Genomic DNA, 13997 nt, shown 5'->3' with positions numbered 1-13997 from the left:
AGAGGACTGCTATATAGGGATCCCCATTTTCCAGATCACCTGCTTGGTCACAGCACTGTCCTGTCTATGGTGGTTGTGTAACTCAGTGAAGTTATGAGCCATAGAAATATCAAGGGAACATTTCATGCAAGGATGGGCATGGGCACAGTAAGGAACAGAAATGGTAAGGACGTAAGAGAAGCAGAAGAGATTAGGAAGGGGCTTCAAGAATTCACAGAAAAACTGTACAAAAATTGTGTCAATGATCTGGATAGCCACAATGGTGTGGTCACTCACTTAGAGCCAGGCATGTTGGAGTGTAAGTTAAGTGGGACTTACGAAGTATTACTGTGAACAAAACAATTGGACGTGATGGGATTCCAGTTTACGGATTTAAAATCCTAAAAGCTGATGTTGTTAAAGTGCTGCATTCAATATGTCAGCAAATTTGGAAAAATCATCATTGGTCACAGAAGAGGAAAATATCAGTTTTCATTTCAATCCCAAAAAAGGGCAATGCAAAAAATAATGTTCAAGCTACCATATAATTGGACTCATTTCACATGCTAGTAAGGTTATGCTTTAAATCCTTCAAGCTAGACTTCAACAGTATGTGAACCAAGTACTTCCAGATATACAAGGTGGGTTTAGAAAAGGCAGAAGAAAGAGAGATCAAATTGCCAAAATTTGTCAGATCCTGGAGAAAGCAAGGGAATTACAGAATAAAAACATCTACCCCTGCTTCACTGACTATGCTAAAGATTTTGATTGTATGGATCACAACAAACTGTAGAAAATTCTTAAAGTAATGGGAATACTTATCTCCTGAGAAATCTATATTCAAGTTAAGAAGCAACAGTTAGAACTGGACATGAAACAACAGACTGTTTCAAAATTAGGAAAGGAATATGTTAAGGCTGTATATTGTCACCTTGCTTATTTAACTTTTGTGCCAGACTGGATGAATCACAAGCTGGAATCAAGACTGCTGGAAGAAATATCAACAGCCTCAGATATGTAGATGATGCCACTCTAATTGCAGAAAGTGAAGAGGAACTAAAGAATGTCTTGATGAGGGTGAAAAAAGAGGGTGAGAAAAATGGTTTAAATCTCAACATTCAAAAATGTAAGCTCATGGCATCCAGTCCCATTACTTCACAGAAAATAGAAGGGGAAAAAGTGGAAGTAGTTTCAGACTTTGTTTTCTCAGGATCCAAAATCAGACATTGACTGTAGCCATGAAATTAAAATACACTTGCTTCTTGGAAGGAATGCTATGACAAACCTAGACAGCATTTTTAAAAGCAGAAACACGTCTCTCTCTCTGTCTGTCTCTCTCTCAGGGCCGATGCACTGGGACAACCCTGAGGGATGGGATGGGGAGGGATGTGAGGGGGGGTTCAGGATGGGGGACACATGTACACTCATGGCTGATTTATGTGAATGCAGGGCAAACCCGCTATAATATTATAAAGTAATTAGCTTCCAATTAAAAATAGATAAATTAATTTTTTTTAAAAAAAGGCAGAGATATCGCTTTGCTGACAAAGGTCTGTATAGTCAAAACTATGGTTTTTCCAGTAATCATGTATGGATGTGAGAGCTGGACCATAAAGAAGACCGAGTGCTGAAGAACTGATGCTTTTGAATTGTGGTACTGGAGAAGACTCTTGAGAGCCCCTTGGACTGCAAGGAGATCAAACCAGTCAATCCCAAAGGAAATCAACCTTGAATATTCATTGTAAGGACTGATGATGAAGCTGAAGCTCCAATACTTTGGCCACCTGTTGCGAAGAGCCAACTCATTGGAAAAGACTGTAAGGCTGAGAAAGATTGAAGACAAAAAGAGAAGAGGGTGGCAGAGGATGAGATGGTTAGATAGCATCACTAACTCAGTGGACTTTAATTGAGCAAACTCTGATAGATAATGGCGGACAGGGAAGCCTGGCAAGCTGTAGTCCATGGGGTCAGGAAGAGTTGGACATGACTCAGGGACTGAATAACAACAACAACAACATCTTCTAGGTAATTCTGACCCATCCAAGGAAATGCAGCTTGGAAACTAGTCTTGGCATTAGTTAGTCTTGATTTTTCTCCTACATGTCTGTGTGACTTTGAGCTAATTAATTAGCTTCTCTGAGCTTACATTTGTTCACCTGTGGCACAAGGATATCAATATTCTCATATTTTTTTGCCATCCATTCTCCCAGCTCTGCTACCACAGCTTCAGATCAAACCCCTTTAATTTCTCTCAATGGTTTCTGAACTTGTCTTTCTACTCCACTTTTTACCACTTTAATTTTCTTCCATTCTGCACCAGGGATTATTTTTCTTTAATGAAAAAAAAAAAAATCTTAAAGGAGATCAGTCTGCCTACATTAAAGCCATGGAGAACTTTCCACTGATTTAATGATAAGAACTCCACACTGCAGTGCTTACTTCCTGTCTTCATTCCCGCATCTTAACTCAGGCCTGCTGGATGGAGCAGACCTCTCTCCATCTCTTCTTTCCCTAAACCCCTCTTCTGCTGAGCATGGCCTCACAGTCCACATCCTACTATTTCACCAACATACCAAGCTGTTTTGATTTCTCAGTACTTTTGCACATGTCTTCCTTTTATACTTGGGATGCTCTCTTTTAGTCATCTCTGCCAGGTCCTCCCTGCCCATGTCCACACACACATAACTGGCAAACTCTTCATCCAAACCAGTCAAGTGTCCCCATTTTTACCTGACCACAACCTCTTTTTTCCCTTTTCATTATTGTCACTGAACATTTTCTGGCCTACTTCTGTTAAAGCAGATATCCTGGTTTATTGCTGCTTTTAACATATACACTTGTTTTTCTTATTGTATTGTGATCACTTGTAGCCAATGGTTGTTTTATTTATCTTTATTTTATATATTAAATGTATTCATTTTTACAGTAGATCCTTGTTGGTTATCTATTTTAAATACAACACTGTGCACATGGCCATCCCAAACTCCCAATCAATCTCTCCCACTATTTATCTTTATTTTTAAATTCCCACTGCCTATCATAGTCAGTTTTCAAAACAACATTTGTTATTTTGGAGGAAGTTGCAGAAAATGCCTAACACAGTGCTCATGGTCAGAAAGCACTAGTTTCCATTCCTATCCTATGAAAATGAAGATAGTATGGAATAGTAAAAAGAGATTTGGAACACCTGAGCCAAAAGTCCTGATATTATTATTAAATACTGAGCTATTTGTCCTTGGGTTTCTCCATGTATTTCTCTCTCTATGTCTTTGCTTCTTTAGTTATAATACAAAGAGAGTAAACCACTCCTTTAAGGTCCTTTACTTAAATGACTAACTAGATTCAATTGGCTTATTTGGATGTTTCTACACAATGACAAATATGTGAATAAAAATAAAAGCTTATTGACTGGATATTCTTAATATCTGGTGCCAGACAGTTTCAACGGGAAAAATTAATGTGTAAAAATATGTAAAATACCTTATTTTTGCATGGTTTGTACAATTTATAGTTTTAAATATACTGTCAGATGCATTATTTCATTTGAATTTTCATAACACTCAAATTATTATTATTGTCTTATAAATGAGGAACCTGAGACTTAGAGATATTAAATGACTTCATCAAAATTAGAGAAGTTGGACTTCCCTGGTGATCCAGTGATTAAGACTCTCTACTGCTTCTGCAGGGGGCATAGGTTCGAGCTCTGATTGTGGAACTAAGGTCGTGCATGCCATGTGCATCATCTATAAAGATGATGATTCCGCTTTCAGAGATATCAACTGTATCAAGATATTTAAGCAGAAGATTAATTTTTTTGCATTTTATATGTATTATACAATCAAAATATAAAGAACTATAGTATTCATTATAGTTACACACTTTGCAGGCTTTTTTCTTTTTTTTTGCATTTTTGAAATAAAGGGAGAGAGGATATTGCAAATTATTATATAAACCACAGCTGACTACATATCTTAAAATCCATTTCTATACAGTCTGTTCTAAAAGTAAAAGTCAAAAATTATGTTTCTTATTCATACATAGATTGTGAATGCCAAAAATTTCTTCTACATTATTATTCAGTCCACTGGCAATCACTCCTCTTCCAGGTTGCCAAGTTCATTTATTTCTGATTATTACAATCTGTTTCTATTTTTCCAACTTATCCTTTTATTAAATAAGAAAAGCTGTCAAATACATCTATTTAGGAAATGAGCAGCTAGTCCAAACAAAGCATCTGTAATGCTTCATAATACTGTTAAAAAGTGTTTTGATGTCCTGCTGTTCATTCAAAGCATTATATGGGTTTACTAATTTTAACATAAGACAGTTAATCACTTTTATCAATTTTAAAGCATGTACTTTCAAAACTCAAACATTCTTCTGATTAGTTCTGAGGAGAAATGATCACCTTATGGCAAAAACGTAGAGTGAAGAGAAATCAAAATGACTATCAAATAAATAATTTTCTACCATCTTTCAAATATCTTCCCTGCAGTCCCCTCTTTACACTTGATACACATTTAGTTTTCCTTTTCTGATTTATGTTTTTTTATGTTTATTATTAATTTGTTTGCAAATAATTTTGTAAGTATTTTAGAGACCAAAATTATATAAATAGAACACTTCTATAGAAATCAGTAAAACTTTTCTTCACTTAAAAACCTAGATTATAAATTACAACTCATTGAAGACATATGATTTATACACTAAAAATTAACACTGTCATAGGTGTTCTGTTTGATCTCATTTTTGATCATACAGCAATGTTGGAAATTAATGTTTACTGCCCCATTTTACAGATAAGAGAACAGATTCAGAAAAGGTAAGAAAGCCATAGTAAAAGGGAAAAGTGTCTAAAGGTGCAGTGACAAGCTCATAAAAGGAGGAAGCTGGCATCCTCTGGCCCTCAAGGGGAAAGGCAGGGATTGGAGCAAGTGTGTCCTGCATCCAGAGGTTCTCCCTGGGGCAGGTCGTTAGGAAACAGCAAGAAAGATTGGGGCTGTAAGAAACTGGGAAAAATGTTGGGAGCCACGTTAGGCATTACTGACAAAATGGAGGCATGGCCCCAACTCCCTCTCCTTGTCCCTCAGGCACAGACCTGGGATGAAGGAGTTAGGCCTTGTTATTCTGACTTGTTCTTTCCTCTTCTCGGCTGAGTTTACTGAAAAGAATATTAAGGTGCTTATTGTTCTTGAGAGGAGCATGAGAAGGCACAAAGCCTTCTGCAGTTGTGCTCAGAAAATAATTCATAAAGTTAGTCATTGACATTTGTTCAAGGACTTTTACAAAAGAGTGTTCCAGGTTGAGCACGTAAGCCACAGCTTGAGGCCATGGGAGGGATTGCTGTATGAAGCCTATTTGTGAGGAAAGTGTTTATGGCAAAGGAGTTTGCTGAATCTAGGGCTTAGGAATAATTAAAATAGTTAGAAGCTAAAGATTTAAGGAATATTATAATGTTAGCATATTCTACTATAGCTTATAGAGATTAGGAACTTTAGAGATATTAATAGCTAGACGTCCTTTTTAAGAAATAGTGAGCTTAGAATACTAGGGGCAAACAGGACTTAGAAAGATAATAATTAAACTGAAGAATGCGGTATGCAGCCCAGACATTAGCATAAGTTACAATGTATTCACAAGGACACATGAGAAGAAGTAGATAAGAGAATCACTGAGGCAGGAACTCCTTTTGAGGGGCAACAATGATTTATGGAGACAACAAATCTGGGTCAGTGGGAACTGAAAATGTCAAACCTCTGACCTAATGCTTTTGTAAAAGTATAAAAGAAAATCCTACACTTTAAATAAATGCACAGTCCAAGAAAATTGAGAGGCTGCGTCATTACTGGCCAACACCGTCCCTCCTTTCAGGTTGAATCTCTGGCTGCTGGAGCTGGACTCCGGCAGAAAAGGGTGGTGAAGATAATGAAATGATCTCTATTGGAGATAGGTAGACTGTGTGCATTTAAATGTTCCCAGTGGCTTAGGACTCATTCTACGTTTTTTAAAATATGGTGAGTGCTCCTCCACTAGTGAGGCAGGCTAGGAAAACACTGCCAACTTTAAAAAAGGGAAGAAAGAAGGCTAAACATTTTTAGATCGACTGTGGCATGATATAGCAAATAGTTTTAATTATCTTCTAAAGATTCTTATCAGAGAAGGCAATGGCACCCCACTCCAGTACTTTTGCCTAGAAAATCCCATGGACAGAGGAGCCTAGTAGGCTGCAGTCCATGGGGCCGCTAGAGTCCGACACGACTGAGCAACTTCACTTTCACTTTTCACTTTCATGCATTGGAGAAGGAAATGACAACCCACTCCAGTGTTCTTGCCTGGAGAATCCCAGGGACGGGGCATCCTGGTGGGTTGCCGTCTATGGGGTCGCACAGAGTCGGACACGACTGAAGTGACTTAGCAGCAAAGATTCTTATTTGTATGTCCAAGTCTTTGGGGGATGTGTGTAATTATACTAGTAACTTTATTTTTATTGAAGTATATTTGATGTATAATATAAGCTATAGGTGTACAATATAGTAATTCACAGTATTTCATATAAAAAAACTACAGAATAATATACTGAACACCAGCTTTGTCAATCTTAATATTTTTGTTATTTTTGCCTTAGAGAGTTTTGGGAAATTAGACATTTCAGATACATCAAAGTCTACTGTATATCTCTATTGATCTCCCTTCTCATTCTTTCCCAAGACATAACATCTATCTTTAACTTGGAATTTATCATTGTCATGCAGATTTTTTTATAATTTTACTACTTGTGCATGTATCCAAAAACAGTATTTTGATTTACTATACATGACTTAAACTCCATCGTGCTATTAAACTGTACATATTATTTCTTAACTTGTACTTTTTATGTTATATGTTCTTTATTTTTCTGTAAGGATTCTAATTTTTAAGTGGTTGAAAATTAATAAGCAATTTCCTAATCCATTTCCTTTTTAGCTAAAAATATGATAACAAGCTGAAACTTCTTTGCCTCTAGTTCTTTTTTTTATTTTAATCTATAATAATTTTTTTTATTTTTTGTTTTGATTTTATTTATTTAATTTTAAATAAAACAATGATAAAATAATTTTAATTTTTTATTGAAGGATTGTTGACTTACACACAACATTATATTAGTTTCAGGTGTACAGCATATTAATTCAATATTTTATAGACTATTACTCCATTTAAAGTTATTACAATAGAATGGAAATATTACCCTGTGCAATACAATATGTCCTTGTGTTTATTTTATATGTAGAACTTTTTGTCCCTTAATTCCATATCTCTATCTTACCCTTTCCCACTTCCTTCTCCCCACTAGTTTGTTCTCTCTACATGTGAGTCTATTTCTGTTTTGTAATATATGTTTTATTTTTTAGATTTCACATGTAACATTTGTCTTCAACTGTCTGCCTTATTTCACTAAGCATAATATTCTCTAGGTCCATCTTCATTGCAAATGCAAAATATCATTATTTTTTTTAATGACTGAATAGCATCCCAGTGCATATATATATATATATATATATATATATATATATACACACACACACACACACACACACACACACACAATATGTTGATGGGCACTTAGACTGATTGGTGATGGAACATTTGGTTGGCTCAGGCTGGGGTGTATACTGTCACAGAATGCCAGTCAGTCACTTACATGGTTTCATCCTGCCCTCTCTGCTTTTCCCTAGAAGAAAACAAGTGAATCTGTGCTCCTAATAAGCAGACTGCAGATTATCCACAGCCATTTTGTTAGTTCCACCAACCCTCCGACCAACCAAAGGGATTTATCTTTCCTGTGTTGGACACCAGCCTGTGTGGCTTGAACCATTCACTCCCCTGTGAGGAGTTTCACCCATGTGATTGCCTTTTTCATCTGGGTCTCTTCCAAGGGGCACAGGCCCTGATACAATTGATTCTCTTCCCTTCCTACCCAATTATTTGTGTATCTTACTTATTTATTTGTGTATCTTACTTATAGCCTTGGTTGCACAGGAGTCTTTTTGCCAGTCTCTAGTTAGCTTTCAGTGAGAATTGCTCTACATAAATATTCTTGATGTATTCATTGAGGAAGGTGAGTTCCACATCTTCCACTATCTTGATTCCTGCTTCTTCTCCTATGTTCTTTCTGAGCATTATCCATGTTGATACATATAGTTCTGTTCATTCATTTCAACTGCTGAACAGTATTCTACTGCATGAAAAAACCACAACTTACTTATCTATTATCCAATTGATGAATATTTAACTAGTTTCCAGTTTTTCTCTCTTAAAAACAATGTTCTAATGAAGATTCTTGCCATGTATTTCTCTATGCATATGTGCCTAGAGGCGAAATTTCTTGGTTGAAAGTGAGCATCTTGTAAATGTGATATGATCGAATTATTTTTGTGATCAATATGATCAAGTTATTTTTCAAAATGGTTATACTGTTACACAATCATGAACATACAGAATATGTATGTATGTTCAACTTCTTGGTGACATGTATATATGTTCTTGTTCTTCACATCTTCAACTGGCATTTTCAGATTTAAATAAAATACCAATCTGATGAGTATGAAATAATTTATTTATATATCCTTGATTTGTAATGATGGAAACTCATATTTTTATAGCCAATTTGGATTTACTAACCTATGAATTTTATGTGATGTCTTTTACTGCTTTTTTGTTCTAAAGAACAAAATATTTTGGGTGTTAATCTTTTTATTGGACATATTTTTTTTTTCCCTCAAGATATGATTTGTCTTTGTAGTATCTTTAGAAATGCATAAATTTATCATTTTGATGTAAATTGAATCATAAATTCTCTTAATCCTTGTTTTGTGCTTTTTATATCTTATTTAAGAAAGTGTTCTATATGCTAAAATAATAATGATTTTCTTTAATATTTTATTAAATACTGAAAAGTGTTACTTTTTCACATTTAGGCTTTTAGTTCATCTGAAATTAATTTACGTATACTATGAGAGAGGAATTTAATTTTACTGTACCAATATCCCAGCACCAGCTATTGAATAGACTATCTTTCCTTCCTGGATTTGTAATGATACCTCTATAATATATTAAGTGCCTTCATATAAATGAGTCTCATTCTTAGCTTTCAGTTGCATTACTTTAGTATTCAAATTCAGCATCAATTTGTCACATTTTATGTTTTTCCAGCTTCATCACAAGTCTTCATATCTGCTAAAATAAATCCATATGTTCTTCATTCCTCAAAATTTTAGGTTTATTTTTAACCCTTTACTGATACATGAGAAGTTTTCAATCAGTTTGTAAATATTCATATGTTAGGGAAATTAAAATGGAGGAAGTCTTGTTCAGGCTTCAGAGAAAAGAAAGCTAAACAGGCCTCTGACCTTGCCTCTGACCTGTCCGGACACTGCCCTAGCTACATGCCTATTTCTGAGTGTACCAGTTGTTACCAGTAAGCTGAGTGGCACTATACATGAGATAGGGAGTGAGCCTTACAATTCTCTTGAGCCCCTGGAGATCTGGCCAATCCTCCAGGGTCTGGAAAATATCATCACTCACACAATAAAACAAAGAACATTGTAAATCAATTAATGTAAAGTGAGAGCTGCAGAGCTGCATTCCATTGGGGAAACAATGGAAACAGTGACAGACTTTATTTTGGTGGGCTCAAAAATCACTGTAGATGGTGATGGCAGCCATGAAATTAAAAGACACTTGCTCTTTGGAAGAAAAGATAAGACCAACCTAGACAGCATATTAAAAAGCTGAGACATTACTTTGCCAACAAAGATCCATCTAGTCAAAGCTATGGTTTTTCCAGTAGTCATATATGGATGTGAAAGTTGGATGATAAAGAAAGCTGAATGCCAAATAATTGATGCTTTTGAACAGCAGTGTTGGAGAAGATTCTTGAGAGTCCCTTGGACTGCAAGGATATCCAACCAGTCCATCCTGAAGGAAATTAGTCCTGAATATTCATTGGAAGGACTGATGTTGAAGCTGAAACTCCAATACTTTAGCCACCTGATGCAAAGAACTGACTCATTGGAAAAGACCCTGATATTGGGAAAGATTGAAGGCAGGAGAAGAAGAGGATGACAAATGATGAGATGGTTGGATGGCATCACCAAGTCTATGGATGTGAGTCTGAGTAAGCTCTGGGAGTTGGTGATGGACAGGGAAGCCTGGCATTCTGCAGTCCATGGTGTCGCAAAGAGTAGGACATGACGGTGATTGAACTGACATGAGAGCTGCAGTTTTGCTTACAAACTATCAGTTCGTGGCCTGGGATTATAAGCAAAAATCCTTGAAACTGCAATATGAAATCAATCTCATGTGGTGGATACACTGCCCAGGACCTCTTCCCAATTGGGACCCCAGATTGCTGTTACATGGAACTTCCCAACATTTTTTTTTTTTCCTTCGTAATTCTGGAGGCTGGGAAGTGTGGCATCACCGTGCCAGCATATTAGGATTCTGCTGGGGAAACTGTTCTTGGCTTTCAGAATAATGTCTTCTGGCTATATCTTCATATGATAGAGAGAGCTCTGGTGTCTCTTCTTCCAGTCATGGGGCTTCTACTCTCATGACCTCATCTGAATGTAATTACCTCTCAAATGCCTTACCTCCTAACACCATCACACTGCAGGGTGAGGCCTTCAACAGATGAATTTGGGGGAAAACACATGTAGTCCATTACAATACTTAAACATATTTGTCAAGTAAAAGTGAATTAAACTGTGAATGGTAGTAATGACGAATTTTAGCATGTCCCTATAAATAGGTCAAGCAAATTGGTCAAGTGCTGTTGATTCAAATGGTAAAGAATCTGCCTGTAATGCAAGAGACCTGGTTCGATCCCTAGGTTTGTAAGATCCCCCGGAAAAAGGGATAAACTGGTTGTTTCTTTATCCATTCATCTCTTGATGGACATCTAGGTTGCTTCCATGTCCTCAGTTCAGTTAAGATCAGTTCAGTTGCTCAGTCGTGTCCGACTATTTGTGACCCCATGAATCGCAGCACGCCAGGCCTCCCTCTCCATCACCAACTCCTGGAGTTCACTCAGACTCATGCCCATCGAGTCAGTGATGCCATCCAGCCATCTCATCCTCTGTCATCCCCTTCTCCTCCTGCCCCCAATCCCTCCCAGCATCAGAGTCTTTTCCAATGAGTCAACTCTTTGCATGAGGTGGCCAAAGTACTGGAGTTTCAGCTTTAGCATCATTCCTTCCAAAGAAATCCCAGGGCTGATCTCCTTCAGAATGGACTGGTTGGCTCTCCTTGCAGTCCAAGGGACTCTTAAGAGTCTTCTCCAATACCACAGTTCAAAAGCATCAATTCTTCAGCACTCAGTTTTCTTCACAGTCCAACTCTCACATCCATACATGACCACTGGAAAAACCATAGCCTTGACAAGACGGAACTTTGTTGGCAAAGTAATGTCTCTGCTTTTCAATATGCTATCTAGGTTGGTCATAACTTTCCTTCCAAAGAGTAAGCTTCCATGTTCTAGCTATTGTAAATAGCTCCAATGAGCATTCAGGTTCAGTTAAGTTCAGTCTCTCAGTCATGTTCAAATCTTTGCAGTCCAATGGACTGAAGCATACTAGGCTTCTCTGTCCATCACCAACTCCCAGAGCTTGCTCAAATTCCTATCAAGTTGGTGATGCCATCCAATCATCTCATCCTCTGTTGCCCCCTTCTATTCCTGTATATGCCCCCTCTCCTTCTGCCTTCAATCTTTTGGAGCATCAGGGTCTTTTCCAGTAAGTCAATTCTTTGCATCAGGTGGCCAAAGTATTGGAGTTTCAGCTTCAGCGTCAGCCCCTCTGATGAATATTCAGGACTGATTTCCTTTAGGATGGACTGGTTGGATTTCCTTTCAGTCCAAGGGATTCTCAAGAGTCTTCTCCAACACCACAGTTCAAAAGCATCAATTCTTAGGTGCTCAGCTTTCTTTATGGTCCAATTCTCACACCCGTACATGACTACATGGTCTTTATCAGTTTTGATTTCCCAGGGTATATGCCTAGAAATGATAATGCTGGGTCATCTGGCAGTTTTATTTCTAAGTTTTAAAGAAATTTCCATACTGCCTTTCGTGGTGGCTGTATCAATTTACATTCCTTCCAGGAGTGCAAGAAGGTTCCCTTTTCTCCACACCCTCTCTAGCACATGTTGTTTGTGGATTTTTTGATGATGGCCATTCTGACCAATGATCGGGTTTCTCCTGCGAAACCTGTATGCAGGACAGGAAGCAAGAATTATAACCGGACATGAAATAACAGACTGGTTCCAAACTGCTAAAGGCTGTATGTATACTGTCACTTTGCATATTTAACTGATATACAGAGTACATCATTGGAAATGCCAGTTGATGAAGTACAAGCTGGAGTCAAGATTGCCAGGAGAAATATCAATAGCCTCAGATATTCTGATGACCATATCCTTATGACAGAAAGAGAAGAGAAACTAAAGAGCCTCTTGATGAAGGTGAAAGAGGAGTGTGAAAAAGCTGGCTTAAAACTCAATATTCAAAAAATGAAGATTATAGCATCCAGTCCCATCACTTCATGGCAAATAGATGGGGAAACAATGGAAAACAGTGAGAGATTTATTTCCTTGGGCTCCAAAATAATTGCAGATGGTGACTGCAGCCAGGAAATTTAAAGATGCTTGCTCCTTGGAAAAAATTATGACAAACCTAGACAGCATATTAAAAAGCAGAGACATCACTTTGCTGACAAAGATCCATATAGTCAAAACTATGGCTTTTCCAGTAATCATATATGGATGTGAGACCTGGACCACAAAGAAAGCTGAACACCAAAGAATTGATGCTTTTCAGCTGTGGTGTTGGAGAAGACTCTTGAGAGTCCCTTGGACTCCAAGATCAAGCCAGTTAATCCTAAAGGAAATCAGTCCTGAATATTCATTGGAAGGACTGATGCTGAAGCTGAAGCTCCAATACTTTGGCCACATGATGGGAAGAGCCGACTTATTAGAAAAGACCTTGATGCTGGGAAAGATTGAAGGCAGGAAGAGAAGGGGACAACAGAGGACAAGATGGCTGGACAGCATCACCAACTCAATGGGCATGAGTTTGAGTAAGCTTTGGGAGATAGTGAAGGATGGAGAAGCCTGACATTTTGCAGTCCATAGGGTCACAAAGAATCAGACACAACTGAGCTACTGAACAACAAATTCTGACTGATGTGAGGTGATCACATTGTAGTTTTGATTTGCTTGTCTCTAATAATGAGTGATGTTGAGCATCTTTTCATGTGTTTATTTGCCATCTGTATGTCTTCTTTGGAGAAATGTATGTTTAGATCATTTGCCTACTTTTTGATTGAGTTGTTTCTGGCATTGAGTTGCACGAGGAGCTTGCATATTTTGTGAATTAATACTTTGTCAGTTGTTTCATTTGCTATTATTTTTCTCCCATTCTGAGGGTTGCCTTTTCACCTTGTTTATGATTTCCTTTAATTGGTTCTCACTTGTTCATTTTTGGCTTTATTTCCATTATCTTAGGAGGTGGATTTTAATTATATTAATTTTTTCTAATATTAAAAAAAATCCTTACATTCTATGTATAAATTCAGCTTGCTTAAGATGTTGTTTTAAAGCAACTTATTATAAATAATACACAATAAATTGCTTCATATGGTTTCTTAATATCTGTGAGAAAAATTGATTAACTTGTAAATATTTTTCTGATTTTTTGGATCAAATTTTAATCTCTGATAAAATGAGTTAGTAATTATTCTCACTTTTTGTTCTCAAGAAGAGTTAATTCAAGCTTATCTGTCCTCTGTCATGACTAATTATCTAGATCTGATGCTATAGACTGAATGTTTGTGTGCCCCCAAATTCTTATGTTGAAACCTAATCTTTGATGTGGTGTTATTTGAACTTAGGGAGGGAAGTGATTGGTTAATGAATGGAGCTCTCATGAATGATATTAGTGTACTTATAAAAGAGATCCAAGAGTGCTCCCTTGATCTTCCTAG

The sequence above is a fragment of the Bos javanicus genome, chromosome 6 (genome assembly GCF_032452875.1).
Source record: "Bos javanicus breed banteng chromosome 6, ARS-OSU_banteng_1.0, whole genome shotgun sequence".
Taxonomy (NCBI): Eukaryota; Metazoa; Chordata; class Mammalia; order Artiodactyla; family Bovidae; genus Bos; species Bos javanicus.
Note: the sequence above shows the minus strand (reverse complement) of the source record.